Raw genomic sequence first — 16,819 nt, 5'->3', positions numbered from 1 at the left:
GACTAGGTTATTACCCGTCTCTCTCATTTGTTGAGAAAACAATGGAGTTAGTTGTGTTTTGATTACCATGGTACGTGCACAGGCTTAGATTCTCCTCTTATTAGAGGTCAGATCTAAGTTTTATGTTATGGCCCTTTCAAAAGATTCATTATTGTGATGTGTACTGTGCACGATGATTCGACCTCCCCGACCATAGGGAGTTAGAATCCAATTCGACCTCCCCGATCATAGGGAGTTAGAATCACCCCGAAGATGGCCCTTTCGGATTAGTCTTGCATAATTAGTGAGATAAAGAATTGTTTTTGAGATAAAGAATGGTTTTTAAATAGTAAAGAATTGTGATTTCAATTATGATTTATGTATAATTGATTTTGTTAGAATTACCTTAAATGGTTAGTTATGATTTGATAAATTAAATTTCATGATTAAAGTCATTTTATACAAATGATTTATTCTATTAGCAATGAATATTTTGAGTTTTGGAATTTGATGAGTATCCAGATTTCCAAATTATTTGTTGTAATTTTTGTTAATGTATATTGTACTATGTTTTAAATTATAGTTGTGCACCACTAAGTTCACCACTTAGCAATGGCTTTGTATGCTATCGCAGGTGAAAAGAGCATAGAGCAATTGAGTAAACTTCTTTGAAGAGACATTCAGATCAACTTCAGGTATACCCATGTACACAGGTTTTGATGTATGCATGTAATAATATGTATGTAAATTATTTGAGCAGTTATATAAAAACACTTATAAAATATTTTGGTATGTAATTAAATGTAAATTATTGTAATGTAAATTTGAGATTTCACTTGCCTGTATAATTTTGTAATATTAATTTTTTAGTCTTGTAATCAATGAAATGTTTCATTTATGATGAGGTTGGTTTGAAAATGAAATGATTTGATTATTGAGATTGAATTGTGAGATGAAATGAAGTTATTGGAGTTGTATTTGAGAAAACATATTGGGAGTGTTTTCCTTTTCAGGTTTGAATAACTATTTTCTCAAAACACAGTCGGCACTTTGCCAAAATTTTGAAAAAATTTTATAACACCAGATTTTAATCGATGATTTAAATTTCACGAAAATTGTTTTAAAATTCCTTGTACTATATCTAATGGGTTATCGGTAGGCGAAGTACGGTAATTCATTAGGTGTACTACGGGATCATGTTACATCTTATAAAGGAGTAGAGTGTGACACTACCGAACATAGGGGTGTTACAGAAACCTCCAGGCTAATCAACAGTGCCTGACGGAGATGCCTGGGAGCTACCTCCTCTGCCTCTCTTAGCTCCCTGGGTGGTAGGGGCTTGCGTCTCTGGTGACCCTCGCCTGAACTGGAGCCACAGCCGGTCTGAAGTTTGGGCAATCTCTAGCAAAATGGCCCATCTGGCCACAAGAATAACATGCTCCAGTGGTACTCCTACAGACTCCTCTATAAAGTCTTCCACAAACATTGCAGGTGGGGATATGAGTGGGTTTGCTTTGATTAACAGTAGGAGAGCTAGCATGTGAGAAGGTAATAGGTCGACTAAACTGCCTTTATGGTGGTGGTGGGGGTCTAAAGCCTTTTAGTCTCTGATAAGAGGGAGTAACCTAAAATTTTCCTTTCTTGCTAGATGAACCACCATATTCAAAAGTGGTCCTCTTTGCGCCCCTTGTATGGACTCCTTTTCATCATCCCTTCTGCTATCAATCTCTTCTAATTCCTTTATTTGATTCACCATTTCAGCAAAGGTGACATTTTTTTCTGCAATGACTAACTTCTGTAGTTCCTTGTCCAGTCCATCTCTGAATCTTTTCATACGTTTCTCCTTCGTATCAATCAGATTCCCACCATATCTACTCAGCCTAATGAAATCTTGTTCATATGCAGCTATAGTACGTCCCCTCTATTTTAAATCAATGAACTCCTTTAATTTGGCATCAACATACACTGAAGAAATGTATTTTGCATGAAATGTAGTAAGAAAATCATTCCAGGTGAAGACCGGTGATCTCACATCACTGTTAGGAATTGTCTTCCACCAATCATATGCATCCTCTTAAAGCAAATAAATAGTAAAATCAAATTTCTGGCACAATGCATATTGTCAAATACCCTTTCTAGTCTTTTAAGCCACCGCTCTACTTCCTAGGGATCCGTCGTGCCATGGAATTCTGGCACCTTATGTTGTCTAAACTCTTTATAGCCTTTCTTTTTACGATCCTGGATTTGAGTTGCAACCCTTCTTAGGAGTTCTATAATAGGATCAATCGAGATTCCTTGTTAACCCTGATTGTTACTCGGATACCGAGGTGCTACACTTTCCACCTCCTCATTCAACTCATTCCGATCATTGCTAGCCATCGTGTTTGCTCAAGTACTTTATTAAGAGAAGGACACACTCATTAGGTTTATTTAACCATAAATGAGTAAACATAGATAAAAATAAGTCTTACAATTTCAATATTAAATATTCAAATACTTTTGCAATCATACAATTTAATATCGCAACCTATTTTAAAGACATTTCCACATGTCTTGCCCTAGCACTCTTTAACCTAAGCTCTAATACCACTAAAGCATGTCACACCCAAACCCTATCTCAGAGTTAGATAAGTGTGTACTTGCCCTGAGACACACCCAAGAGTATATCTCGGTTAACACTCTCTCTCCAAGGTGAAGCTTGGTTACTTTAATTCCCATTTATGCTTCAATTTAAGAAAATAAAGGGATATTTACAAATTTTCAATTTATTTAATTCATAAGTAAATTAATTGATAAGAGTTTCACTTATTTAAAATTTCCCATTTAGTGAAATTTAATTTAAAATTTCTAGCAGAAAACGGACAGAGTTTCCCTTAATATTTTAATAATTGTAAGTGAACTATGAATATCCCTGCCACATTTATTATATCAATCCACTACACATGTGAAACCTATATGGTTTCATTCACAACCTACATTATAATACTATTAAATTAAGGTATATAACATCCCATCCAATAAAATAATTTAATATACTTGGAAGATTCTCCTAACATAATATATGAAAATATTTACAACCATAATACTTGTTTTTCACATCCATGTAATTTATACAATTTAAATAATTATACATTAAAGGATTACACTCCCAAATCAAAATGCCTAGTGCAATGTAATCTTCTAATGTGTATAAAATCACATCATGCCTTCTCTTATCTTGAGCAAAATATCTCTCTTGCCTTCACCCCCATGTCGGTTCTTAATCTTTACTTCTATTACCTATGCAAAGTTCAAACAACTCTCCACTAAGAAAAATGCTTGGTGGTGCTATAACTTAAAAATAACACATCATGCCATATGTGCACAATCTAAACATGCATAGTCTCATGAAAAATGTTTCTACTAGCTTTAGTTCAGTGTTACTAAATGCACTCCCACAAAACCAATGGAATTTGACATAGCAATTAATCACATAAAACAATTATAATTATAGTCCATAGTGTCATGAATAATTCCTCACATGCCTCTTTTCATTTGTTTCATTAGCCTAATTACAATGCCTGGATGACTCAAGTGACAAGTAACCATATCATGGCATAAAGCCAAGTAACCATATCATGGCATGAAGTCAAGTAATCATATGAAGCCAAGTAACCATATCATGGCATGAAGCCAAGTAACCATATCATGGAATGAAGCCAAGTAACTATATTATGGCATAAAGCCATAATTTCAAGTATTGACTAGTCAATTTCCTCATCATGCCACCTAGCACTAGGCTTATAATGGGCATATATATTATGAACATTAAATGAAATTTATTCAATCAATCATGCTCACTAATTCCCTTTTTCATTAACAACTCATATAGAATAACTATCATGAAAATCACAATTTCCCAACTCCAGTCAAACTGGACAGCAGGAGTAGTCACTTTGAATTTCACAACTCAAGTTATGAATGAAAATGTACAAATTGTTCTGGAGTCTAATCACAGTCAGAGCAGTAACAGAAAATGCAAGAATTTCACCATGTAGCCAACCAAATAAATTTTTTGTCATAACTACAAAGTTGTAGAGCATTCAATAAGCTTTCCAATGGTTCAAGAATCACCCTATTTCAAGTTCTGTAGCTCAAGTTATGAATTTTTAAAATTCGATGTCTTGTTCTGGAAAATTTTTAGGGTAGTTTTCCAATTCTGAGCAATAAAAAGTTGTGTTAAAACCTCATCTTAATAGAGGAATTAGGGTTTGCAAAAAACTACAAAGTTTTAGGGTACTCTCTAAAGTTTTCATTGACATAATGATCCCCAAAATCCAATAATCCTAGCTCAAGTTATGAATTTTTAAGTAATCTGGTCCTATTATCCCTTACTGGTAGACTAGGGTTTTTAGCACTCCTTTAAGTTCCAAATCACTTCTATCCTAGTGTATCCAAGAAATCTCTACTTAACCATGAAAAAAAGAAGAGAGTTATGGCACTAACCTCACTTGAATACCAGCTGCTACCCTTTCCTTTTCAAGTCTCCACAAAATTCTTCAAACAACTGACTTCTTCAAGCTTGAATCTTCACCTCTCCTTGCTCCCTTTTTCTTGGCTATAATGGTGATGATGTTTTAGTGTTTTTGGCTTGGTGTTTCTCCTTCTAGCTTCAGAGAAAATGGGCTATTAAGAGGACCAAAGAAGAAATAAAAAAGATGAGGTAGTGGCTAGCCAATTGAAGAAAATAAGAAAGAGAAGTTTTTGGCTTTATTCAAAAAGTTTTAATGTGTTTTCTGATTTTGATTGGCTACCCTTTTTTTCCTTTCTTCTTTTTTTTTTTTCATTTTCAATTTTCCTCTCAACTTATTGATTTATTCAAGTCACTCCTTCCATCATTTACCCCTTAGTTTATTAATTATTTCAAGCAAGTTCCTTAGTCCATTCTTTCCTAATTTCTCCCCCACTTCCTAACTTATTCAATTTAGTTTCCATAATTAAGTTCTAATTTTCACATAATTAATTATGCCATATTTTTATTTATTTATTTTATTTATTTTTAATGATTAGCCTTTTAGGGTAGATTTAAGGATGTTATAGTAAATCCCATAGGGAGATCTTTATGATGCCCCATCAAGAGAGATTTATAAGTTACCCTGGGTACATGACACATGTCCTATTTTAAGTAAAAGTTCTGAGGAGCCTCTGTATAAGCTGGACACATTGGATTTAGGGAGTTACTAGTGACACGTCCATCTTATGTGAAATGTTTATGATGTGAAAACCCATGTGAATGATGCATTGCATATGTGTGAATTAAATGATATAATAAATGTTAATTAGTTTGCTCATTGAGCTTGTGTAAGCTTACCCTTTCCCTTAACCCCTAGATACAGGGTTGTAGGACTAGATGAGTTCTTTGAAGAAAGAGTATCGGGGGTACCTTTAGCCTTTTCCTTTATGTATGGTGTATGGGTAAATGGACATGTAAACTGTGACTGGATAGTACTATGCTGGTAATTAAAGAAATTTAGAGTTATGCAGTATTTTTAAGTATGATAATATATATATGTTATGTTAACCCTTTTTAGAAGTATGCATATTGAACCATTAAGCTTTAAAGCTTATGTATGTTAAGGTTCAAATTATGAGCCATTTTTATATTATGAAAGTATGAAAAGACTAAAGTATAATGGTTTGAAGTATGCTTAAATGAGGAGATATAGGAATGTGTGTATGTTTTGTAGGTTTTAGGCTTGCTAGTGGTTCCAATAGCCTTAAGCTAACCTGATCTCTAGCACTGGTAATGGCCTTTAGTTTGGGTTATTACACTGGTCATGATACAAATTGTAACACCCCTACATTCGATAGTGCGTTCTACTATTTCGGTGACCAGTGTCTGTCTGAACAGCTAGAATGCCTAGAATTATACTTAAATATTAGTAAGGAGATATGAAATAATGAAATACAATAGAGGAAAATACAAGAAAAATAAAGGAAAAATAATAGCAATGAAATGTAGCTAAGTTAAATGAGCCAAAAATCGTAGCGATGGGTGACCGCACTGGAAAGTTGCGGCATGGACCGTTGACTAGCCCTGGACTGGGGGAAAACCTGGAAAATATTTTTAAGACTTAAATAAACATCTATTAAAGTGTAATTGACATTAGAAATGTCAAAGAAAAATTAATGAATTAGTACAAAGGAAAAACAAAAAATTAAGAAACCGATAAAAATCGGTGTTACCAAAAAAATTGAAAATACAACTCGAAGAGGGGCATTTTGGTCATTTGACACCTAGAGTGGACTTTTGACCTAAATATCCATGAAAAATAAATGAAATTAAAGTTTGAAAATGTAACACCCTTCACCCGACAATAGTGTAACCGAGCGAGGTGTGCTACATTCGGTGCTGGAGCACCCTAACTTATCTTACTTTATTTCTTTAAAAATTTTGTTCTCGTTATATTTAATATTGATTATTTTTTGACGGAGAAACTAACGAAGTTTTCCCTATTTTATTATCGTTTGACGTGTTTTACTATTTACTATTTACCTATTTATCATCAATTGTTCTCATAACCATCTCATAATTCACATCTCATTCATTTATCTCAATTTCAAATTCATTTCCATGCATTTCCTTTCATGCACAATTTATATATATAAATTCTCAAGTTTCATTAATTTACATGATTTATAGACTGCTTAAATAAATTCATAATTTATATGATCTACAAAGTAATTACAGTTTCATAATCTATATTTCAACATACAATTTATAGTTTACATTACAAATAATAACTAATTATAATTTACAAAATACATAATATGATCTATATGGACCCTATCTACATGCATTGCTGAGGAGGTGACAACCTTGAACACTTTGCAGATCAGAACTCCAAAATCTCTGTTTGGTATTCGCTGGGCTTTAACTTCAGTACCTATGCAAGGAAACAAATCCATTGCGCTAAGCATTGCTGCTTAGTGGTGCAATAATATGACAAGGAAATAATATAACAAGTAAAAATAATTGGAGCATATTTTCTATACTCAAGAATTTTACTGGGTTTATATGAAATTTTTTATACAATATATCTTTTGTCATTTATGTTGCTCTCTAGAATCACTTCTTTCATAAGTTTATAATAATCATTTATATAGTGTACAAATAAATCTAAAATTTATACTTATACTTATATTCTTATGAAAGTCACATTTGTAATATTTTTTAAATTATAATCCTCCTATTAGTCTTTTTTATCACTTCCTTGATACTTTCTAAGTTGTTTACAATCATTTCGTAATATTTAAAATTTTTAGAACTAGTTTAATTTACTTCAGATCATTCTAAGGAGCAAATTTTTGGAGTTAATCTAATTTATTTCAGAATTTCTTCTCATTTATTTACTTTCTAGCATTTTTAATTGCTAATATTCATAACTTATTTTAATAAATTAAACTGCCCAAGTAACCTACGACAGGCTGACTAAACTGGATAACGGGTCATTGGCACTGGACACCGCGGTGCCTCAGGCCATCATATCATGGGACTCAGAACGTCAACCACGTATGTAGTCAGTATGGCTAAAAAGCCATGATAATACATCATCGGGCATTAAGCCATGAGTGCAGGCATAAAAGCCATAAATACGGGCATAAAGCCATGAGTACGGGCATAAAGCCATGAATATAGGCATAAAGCCTTCCGTAGTACTGCTAAAACAATGCCCTATTGGCATGCCAAACTATCCAATCTGACACACACGTCTAGGCAATACAAGGGCACATAATATCATTAAATATTAATATATTGTGTTTTATGACTTCATTATTTCATAAAAATTTTCAATTATAATGTATACATTCATTTGATCATATATATGATCACAATTCATATCAATTGTCCTTTTATATCATTGTACTCAAAGTACTTTTCCTTTCTACAATAATGAGAACTAATGTCTCATTCATACATTAATATAGTTCATTTATTCATTCATTATGTTATTCATGTTGATCACAATTCAAAACAATGGTTCACATGTATCATTGTATTCAAAACATTTTTCCTCTCTCATTTATACATTTTATGAATTCTATTTGTGATGGACATATAAGCCCTAACTACCTATTCACATCAATTAGGTGACTTACTTTTCATGTTTCAAGCAATCCATGAACATTTCATGGATTTCAAATTTATGGCCTTAATTTCTCTTTAACAATATAGTTCTTACACTTTGTGTCTTTGTACTACTATTCACATTACTATTTACTTAAATTGTTGACTTTTTAATACATAATAAATTTATTGAACCTAAGTTCTCCAAGATACCACATTTTGCATTTTATTTTTGTTGGTATTGATTTCCAATACCATTTCAAAGCTTATTTTATGTTATTCAAAATTTTCACATTTTATACCCTAAGTTTACTGTTCTAGTGGTCATTGTTACAGTAGAAATTTGGCAAAATTTTCTTCTTCAAAGTTGTTCCTTTATGTGTCTTCTTTAATTTCCTTTTTGAATCACTCCAATTGGAGTTTTGTAGCTCAAGTTATGGTCATTTTACCATAACTGGCCGGATTGACCTGTACCTAGAATTTCTGGGCAATTTGGTTCTGCTAGATTTGGTAACCTAAGTTTGGTTGGCAATTTAACTAGGTTATGATCAGAATTTGGATTTATGTTCTTCATGAAAGTTGTTGGGCTATGTCTCAGATTTTTGCTGGTAAAATTTCATATCAATTGAACTTTTCTACACTAAGTTATGACCATTTGAATAAACACTATTCATTTGGTCATTTTCCAGGGATAGCATGTTGGTCACCCGGATTAGGGTAATTTTTAGGTCAACTTAGTTTAGTTTTCTGGCCAGGGTTTCTTCACTAAAGTTGTGTCATTATGTGTCTAGTTTCATTTCCAATCGGCCTTGCATCAATTGAACCTATACAAATCTAGTTATAGCTGCCCAAACCTGCTGGACTCACACCCAGTCGTGTAGGTCACCAAGGGTAGCATGCCAAAGCTCAACTCCATTATCTTTACTCACTTCAATTCCTCCTCACACACATTCAAATGGTCACTAATTGACGATTACAATGTTAATATACCATTACATAAGAAAAACTCTAATTTTTCACAAATCCTAATTTCCAAAGTGTTCATTTCATACCTTTCATGTCATCTAACTCATCCAACACACATAATTCAACATCTAACTCAAGTTATCTCATCACAAACCACTTCTAAACAATTCGAGTCATACAAATCAAAAAATCTCATCCTTCTCTCATGGCTGCAAATTTTCATACACACTTTAATATAATTGTTTTGTTCAATTTTATAACAAATTCTCATTTAATTTGTCTTCCTAACAAAGATTAAAAAGATAAGGAAGTAAGTACAGGCACTAACCTTTTTGAGCTTCACTTAACCTTGATTAAACCTCCCTAATCTCTTCTTCTTTGGCTGCCAATAGTTTTTTTCTAGGTGAAAGATCAAATTTTTGTGAAGGGACTTGGCAATTTTGGTAAACAAATGGAGAGGAAATTCAAGCTTTAAGCTTGAAAATGGTGGAACCTCTTCTCTCTCTCTCTCTCTCTCTCTCTCTCTCTCTCTCTACATTTTTTGCTGCCCAAAGGTTGAAGATGCAGATTGTTTGTCAATTTTTGGTCTCTTTTATCTCTTTTAATGAGTTTAATAAATAGTGATTGGTGGAGGAAATTTAAATGACATAATGTGATGTCATAATTAGGTATTTTCCTTCATTTTCTTTTCTTTTCTTCTTTACTCATTTTCAATTAAATTTTTTTAGCAATAGCTATTCATATTTTAGATCATAATAATTATTTACTTAACTAGACAAGTCGGTCAAAAATCATCTCTGAAGACGAAATGACCAAAATGCCCTCCATTTGGCTTATTAAGCCAAAATCATCTGTACTAATTAAAAAATTTTTCTAAACCTTTTCTTGGCATTCTAATGCCATAGAAACCTCAATGACTCTTCTCTGGAGTCCCAAAAATTATTTCATGAATTTTCCCCCAGGTTTAGGGCTTCTAGTTGCGCAGACCGCAACTTCCCACTGGGTTACCCATCGCTAGGGCACCGGCTCATTTAACTCGGTTGTATTTTATTTCTAAAATTTTTTCTAAATTTTTCTTATTAATATTTAAGTTAATTATAGTTCCTCACTTTATTTTAAATATTTTTCCACTCGTTCTAGCTGTCCAGACCAACACCGGTCACTGGAACAGTAGAATGTGCGGAATTGCTACAGTGAGGATGTTACAGAAAACCCCATGAAAAATAAAAATTAGAAATGAAATGTAAATAGTGAGAAATTAGGGTGTTAATTATAATTATGAAAACTTAGATTTATTAAATGTTTAATTAGACTTAATTCTCCACTAAGTGAAGTATAAAAATGACATAAAGTCAAGGCTGGCCACTTCACTTCTTTCTCATTTCATCTTCAAATTTTCCGAACCCATTTCATTCCAAAGAACTCCATTGCCATCCATGTGTGGAGCTTCATCCACTCAAGATCAAGCCATCCAAACATCAAGCCTTCTTCACTAAAGTTGTTCTACACAACTTGGGCAGCATATTGGGAGCAAAAAGGGAAGGATTTGAAGAAGATTTAACAAGCTTCAAAGATAGGTAAGTGTTTGTTTTCCATTCTTGCTTCATTAAAGTTGGTGTTAATGTTGTGGTGTGTTAGATTATGGATGAAATTTTGAGGTTTGATGCGTTATTGGAGGGTAATATCTTTGGCAGCCATGGAATCTCATGGTTAATAAATTATTCTTACATATATTTGTTGGGAATTCATGTTGATGAAAGTGATTTAATGTCCTAGTAATTTAGTTTCCATGTATATATATATTGAGTACTTGAAATCAAGGGTTTGGAAAGTTATTTGTATACCTTAGCAAACTGCCACTTTTGGTAGCCTTTAAATTCATGAATTAGTGTTTGGTTTCATGAATTTTCTTGATGAATTATGGTTAAGATGAATTGTGGGCAATGTATGTGAAGTAATGGTTGTAAGGTATATGTAATAATCAAGTATTTTCATGTATATTATGTTGAAATTAACTTTGCAAATTAGGGTTGTAAAATGTACATGGAGCACTTGTATATTCTGCCCAAATGGACATGATTGAGATATGATGAATGGTATAGAAGTGCTAAGAATGAATATTAAAGTATTGGGAGGAGGAGGATTGCCAAATTGGGAGTGTAAATTCTCTTATGTAGATTGTGATTGTTGGCAGTGTATAAATTAGGTTATAAGTGCAAAGTTGTGACTCCAATTGGTATGAGGCCAATTAGAGGTGAAACTAGACATAAAATAGGCCAACTTTCATGTAGAAGTGTTGCCCAAATTCTACCTAGAAGTGACCTAAAAGAATGACCGAATTCGGATTCCCTAAAATGTGAACCCAGAATTTGACCATATGAGCGATGAATCAGCTTTTTGGCCATTACTCACTCAAACAGTCCAAATGACCTGAAATTTATACCATGGAAAGCTTAGACATAGAGCTACAACTCTTATCAAGACACCCAAGCCCATAAATGACCAGAACCAAATCAAAATGCTTGCAAAATTTGGGTTACAAAAACTGGCTGAATTGACTTTGACCTAAAAATGACCTAAACTTTGCAATATAAGTGCAACTTGACCAGCAATAGTAAAATGACTATAACTTGGTCCATAGAACTCCAAATTCCCTGAAACCAGTGCTAAATTTTCACTAAGACATAGGCCTACAATAATGGTATTTTGACCAAAACCCAGAAACTTAGGGAACTAGGTCAATTAACTTGATTAATTTGGCATACCAAATCTGGAAATGGTTCAAATGACTACTAACTCCAGCAAAGTGTTTTAAGTATAACTCCCACTAGAAGTCTTCAAATAAAATGAGCCATACCATTCTGGAAAGCTAAGAAATAGACCTTCAGCTTTGTTTTAGACCTCTCCCTCACCTTATGAATGTAAGAAGCTCAAATGTTGGGTCAAAGCTATTGCCCTCATTGAACATCTTGTCACTACAAGACTATTGAGTCTAGTCCAATAACTTCACTATAAGTAACTCTACAACACTTGAAAAATTACAATAAAAAATTCTTAGTGACCATATGACATAGTTTAACATATCCTATGAAGAGTAATAGACCTAAATATGGTAGCAACCTACTCAAAAAAAATTGGTAAAGTGTAATACTAAAACTGCCTAGTAAGGGAGCCAAAATTCAGAATTGACCTAGTTATGGTCAATTGACCATAACTTGAGTTATACAAATCCAAATGACATGATTCAAAAAGGAAATTAAAGAAGACACAATGAGAAATAATTTAATGAAGAGAAATCTGTTAAATTTACACTGTAACTTGGTCCAATAGATGGTAAACTTTGGCCATGAAATTTGAATAATTGCAATAAAATGCAATAATCTTTGAAATGAAATTGGCAACATATGTCAACATGTGAGGAATGAAAAATGGAACACATTAGTGACATTAAAACTAGTTCACCTAGTGTGCATTAAATGTCAACATTATAGGTTGACTAATGAAAGGAATAGTATTAATAAAATTTAATTATTGAACCTTATTATTAGAAACAATTTAAATGAGTATTGAAACACTTTAAATTGTGTGTTTCAGTTAGAAAAGACACTAGAAAGGGAAAAGACCCACTGAGTCAAGGCCAAGAGGCGACTGATCAGAGGTTTGTGCACAACTAGTTTTTAATTGATTTTGTTATGAAAATTTCATATGACTAAATGACGTATTTTCCTTATGTGTTATGTTAATCAAGTATTGGATTTAATTCAATGATTATTGAAATTGTTATAGTATGTATGAATTTAGCTTTGTAAAATGGTATTTCAACAAGTATTAAGTATTGTTGTGGATTGAATAAATTATGTTTTGAAAAATTGTGATAGAATATGTTTTGAATTGTGATGGGCAATTTACATGGAAAAATACAAATTTATGTTTTGAATTATGATGAGCATAAAAATTATTGGATATTGGAATTGACATTGAATTGAATTATGTTGTGATTTATGCTCACAAAAAGGATAGAGATTCATGATATTGTTTTATACCTCACTATAGATGTTTGACTAGGTTATTACCTGTCTCTCTCATTTGTTGAGGAGACAATGGAGTTAGCTTTGTTTTGATTACCATGGTACGTGCACAGGCTTAGATTCTCCTCTTATTAGAGGTTAAATCTAAGTTTTTATGTTATGGCCCATTTGGAAGTTTCATTATTATGATGTGTACTGTGCACGATGATTCGATCTCCCCGACCATAGGGAGTTAGAATCCGATTCGACCTCCCCGACCATAGGGAGTTAGAATCACCCCGAAAGGGCATAGGGAGTTAGAATCACCCCGAAGATGGCCCTTTCGGATTAGTCTTGCATAGTTAGTGAGATAAATAGTGGTTTTTGAATAGTAAAGAATTTCAATTTCAAATGGGATTTATGCATAATTGGTTTTGTTGGAATTAATCTTTATTTCTATGATTGTTGGAATTACTTTAAATGTCCAGTTGTGATTTGATAAATTGAATTTCTTGCTCAAAGTCATTTTAACCAATGATTTATATTATTGGCAACGAAGATTTTAACTTTTGAAATTTTATTGAATTTTGAGACTTTTAAATTAATTGTTATAATTTTGTCAATGTATATTGTATTACATTTTAAATTATAGTTGTGCACCACTAAGTTCACCACTCAGCGATAGCTTTGCATGCTATCGCAGGTGAAAAGAGCATAAAGCAGTTGAGTAAGCTTCCTTAAAGACACATTCAGATCAGCTCCAAGTATAGCATAAGTATACCCATGTACATAGGTTTTGATGTATGCATGTAAATATATATATGTAAATTATTTGAGTAGTTGTATAAAAACTCTTGTAAAAAATTTTGGTATGTAATTAAATGAAAATTATTGTAATGTAAATTTGAGATTTCATTTACCTGTATAGTTTTGTAATATTAATTTTTGAGTCTTGTAATCAACGAAATATTTCTTTTATGATGAGGTTGGTTTGAAAATGAATTGATTTGATTATTGAGGTTGAATTGTGAGATGAAATGAAGTTTATTGGAGTTGTATTTAAGAAAACATATTTGGAGTGTTTTCCTTTTCAGGTTTGAAGAACTGTTTTATGAACATACAGCTTGTACTCTGCCAAAATTTTAAAAATTTTTTATAACACCAGATTTTAATTGATGATTTAATTTGACGAAAATTGATTTAAAATCCCTTGTAGTATATTTAATGGGTTATGGGTAGGCGAAGTACAGTAATTCATTAAGTATACTACGGATCATGTTATGCCTTACGGAGGTGTACGGTGTGACATAAATAAATGTCTATGCCTCTTCCACGAGATTCAGAATCTGATTGATGATAAGTAGATACCTGATCAAAAAAATAAAATGTTCTAAAAGGCCATGCCTTTTCTTTTATTATTGGAATAAAAATCTTATATTTGAATAACACCATTTTAGTTTATTTACCAAGTTTTTCAATTTCAATGTGATGTGTTTAGCATTTAAGATCTCGTTGAATATTAATGTGAATGATATTTAAATGGGACACTCTTGAAAATACTAAAGAAACAAAGTTAGGCATTCATCTAACTCTAAAAGAAAATTGAGCAATCATAATCTATTATAGCAAAGTACTTCAATGTGGAAAATGGGAATTTCAATTTAAACTATTAAATAGAAAGAGACATTAAGGCCTAAGAGGAGGAGGAGGAGGGGCGGCGCATTCAAATTTTGCTAAAAGGGGACAACAAATTCAAGAATCTCATTAACGTGTATGGGGTATTTTGCTTGAGAGATGCTCACTAAGCTGAAAACCAGCAAAGGGCAATTTAGGCAAAAATTAGAGTACAAAATTTTGCTAGGTTGAAAACCTATAAAGCATAGCCTAGGCAAAAATTAGAGCAAACAAATAAAGAAAAAAAATAAGAAGAAAGAAAAAGAAAAACAAAAGGAAAAAGTAAAGGAAAAGGAAAAAAAGAAAAAAATAAAGAAAATATAAAACGAAAAAGGAGAGGAGAGACTTAGTTATAAAACACGCAAGGAGTAGCCAACAGATTACAAATGCTTAGTTTTTATTTAGAAATTAGATAAATTGTCTAATTTTGCACTAATAAAGAGTAAGAGATGTGCTCAAATTAATTATGAATAGATGAAGCTATATTAGTATGAGATGAAATTATTAGGTGTTTTGCATACGAATGGAAAATGAAAATATTGAAAAGAAAAAGAAGAAGATGAAAAAGAATAAAGAAAAAAAAAAAAAACAAAAAGCTCACTAAGTCAAAAACTTGAAAAGATGGCTTAGGCAAAAGTTAGAGCGACTCGCTTAGTCAAAAATCCAAATGGGCGACTTAGGCAAAAATTTAGGGCAAAACCTAAAAAGAAAAAATGGCACTAAAAATTGAAGTTTTTGGTTAGGATATGATGCTAGGAGGAAATGATGTCAAGCATGATGCAAGGAACTGAGTCATAGGGAGCAATAGAATTGAGTACTGGGTGGCATAATAATGGTGAGCTGTGTGCCAACATCGCAAAAGAAGTCAAATTGCCAAATTAGGATATAGAATATTTGAAGGAATATGGGAAAAAGGTAGAGCATTCATGCATTAAGAAAATCATGACATATCATGCATCACATTTGGAATAAACTTCCATCCCTAGAGATTTAGATTACAAAACAAAATGAATTTCCACTCTAATTCGAGATCTGAATTCATATTTTTCACTCTTGACATTGAAAATGAAGGTTTTTCAAAAGAATGTAAAATTACATTTTTTACCGTAGTGGAATATTTTTTTAAAAATAGTCCCCAAGTGGAACCAAAATTTTTAACAAAGTCTGAAATCCCCAATTAAATTTTAGCATGAGTATCATCTCCTAGTGGGGACTTTCCTTAACATGAGCACTAGAAAATATGAGAATGAGCATTTGAAATATACACATCATCAAGCATCGTCATGCCATGCATAGATAGATGCATTTGTATTACATATAGATACTAATGAATATAATCATTCTTGCATTGTTGCCTAGAAAAATGAAAATGAGAAAAAAAAAGCCAGAAAGAAAGAATACTACCAAAGTAGGTAGTAAGAGAAGAGAGTAAGAGAAGAAAATGCTTAAGCAAGTATATGAATTGGTATTGTTCAAGTGAGCAATTGGCCAAAATGAATATGATAAAGAGATCAAAGTTGCTCAAAGCGAGCAAACTACCTAAGCAAGTAGTGAAAGAAAGTAAAGATACTTAAGCAGGTATAAAGATAAAATGCTTAAGTGAGTAATAAATGGAAAAAAAAAATTGTTGAATTAAGCAATGAGTGAAACAAAAGTGAGAAAAGAGGATAATAAAAGAGAATTAAAAAAAAAATCCTATTAGAGAAGAGAAAAAAAGAGAAAAAATAAGAAATGTCTGAAGAACAAAAGAGGATAAGAAAATTGCCTAGATAGGTGGTGAAATAAGAAAAGTCTGAGAAGACATAAGAGAATCAAAGATAGCTCAAACAAGTAATATGCCTAAGAAAGCATAAGAAGTAGAATAGCTCAAGCCAGTAATATTCCCAAGCAGACATAAGAAATAGAATAGCTCAAGCAACTAACATGCCCAAATAGGCATAAGAAATGGATCATCGAGTGATATGACAAAGCAGGCATAAGAAATGGAATCGCTCAAGCAAGCAATATGTCTAAGCATACAAGAGAGATAGGATCACTCAAAAGAGAGTATATCATTTCATAACTTTGCATTTGTTGAACTACACTA

The sequence above is a fragment of the Hevea brasiliensis genome, chromosome 8 (assembly GCF_030052815.1).
Source record: "Hevea brasiliensis isolate MT/VB/25A 57/8 chromosome 8, ASM3005281v1, whole genome shotgun sequence".
Taxonomy (NCBI): Eukaryota; Viridiplantae; Streptophyta; class Magnoliopsida; order Malpighiales; family Euphorbiaceae; genus Hevea; species Hevea brasiliensis.
Note: the sequence above shows the minus strand (reverse complement) of the source record.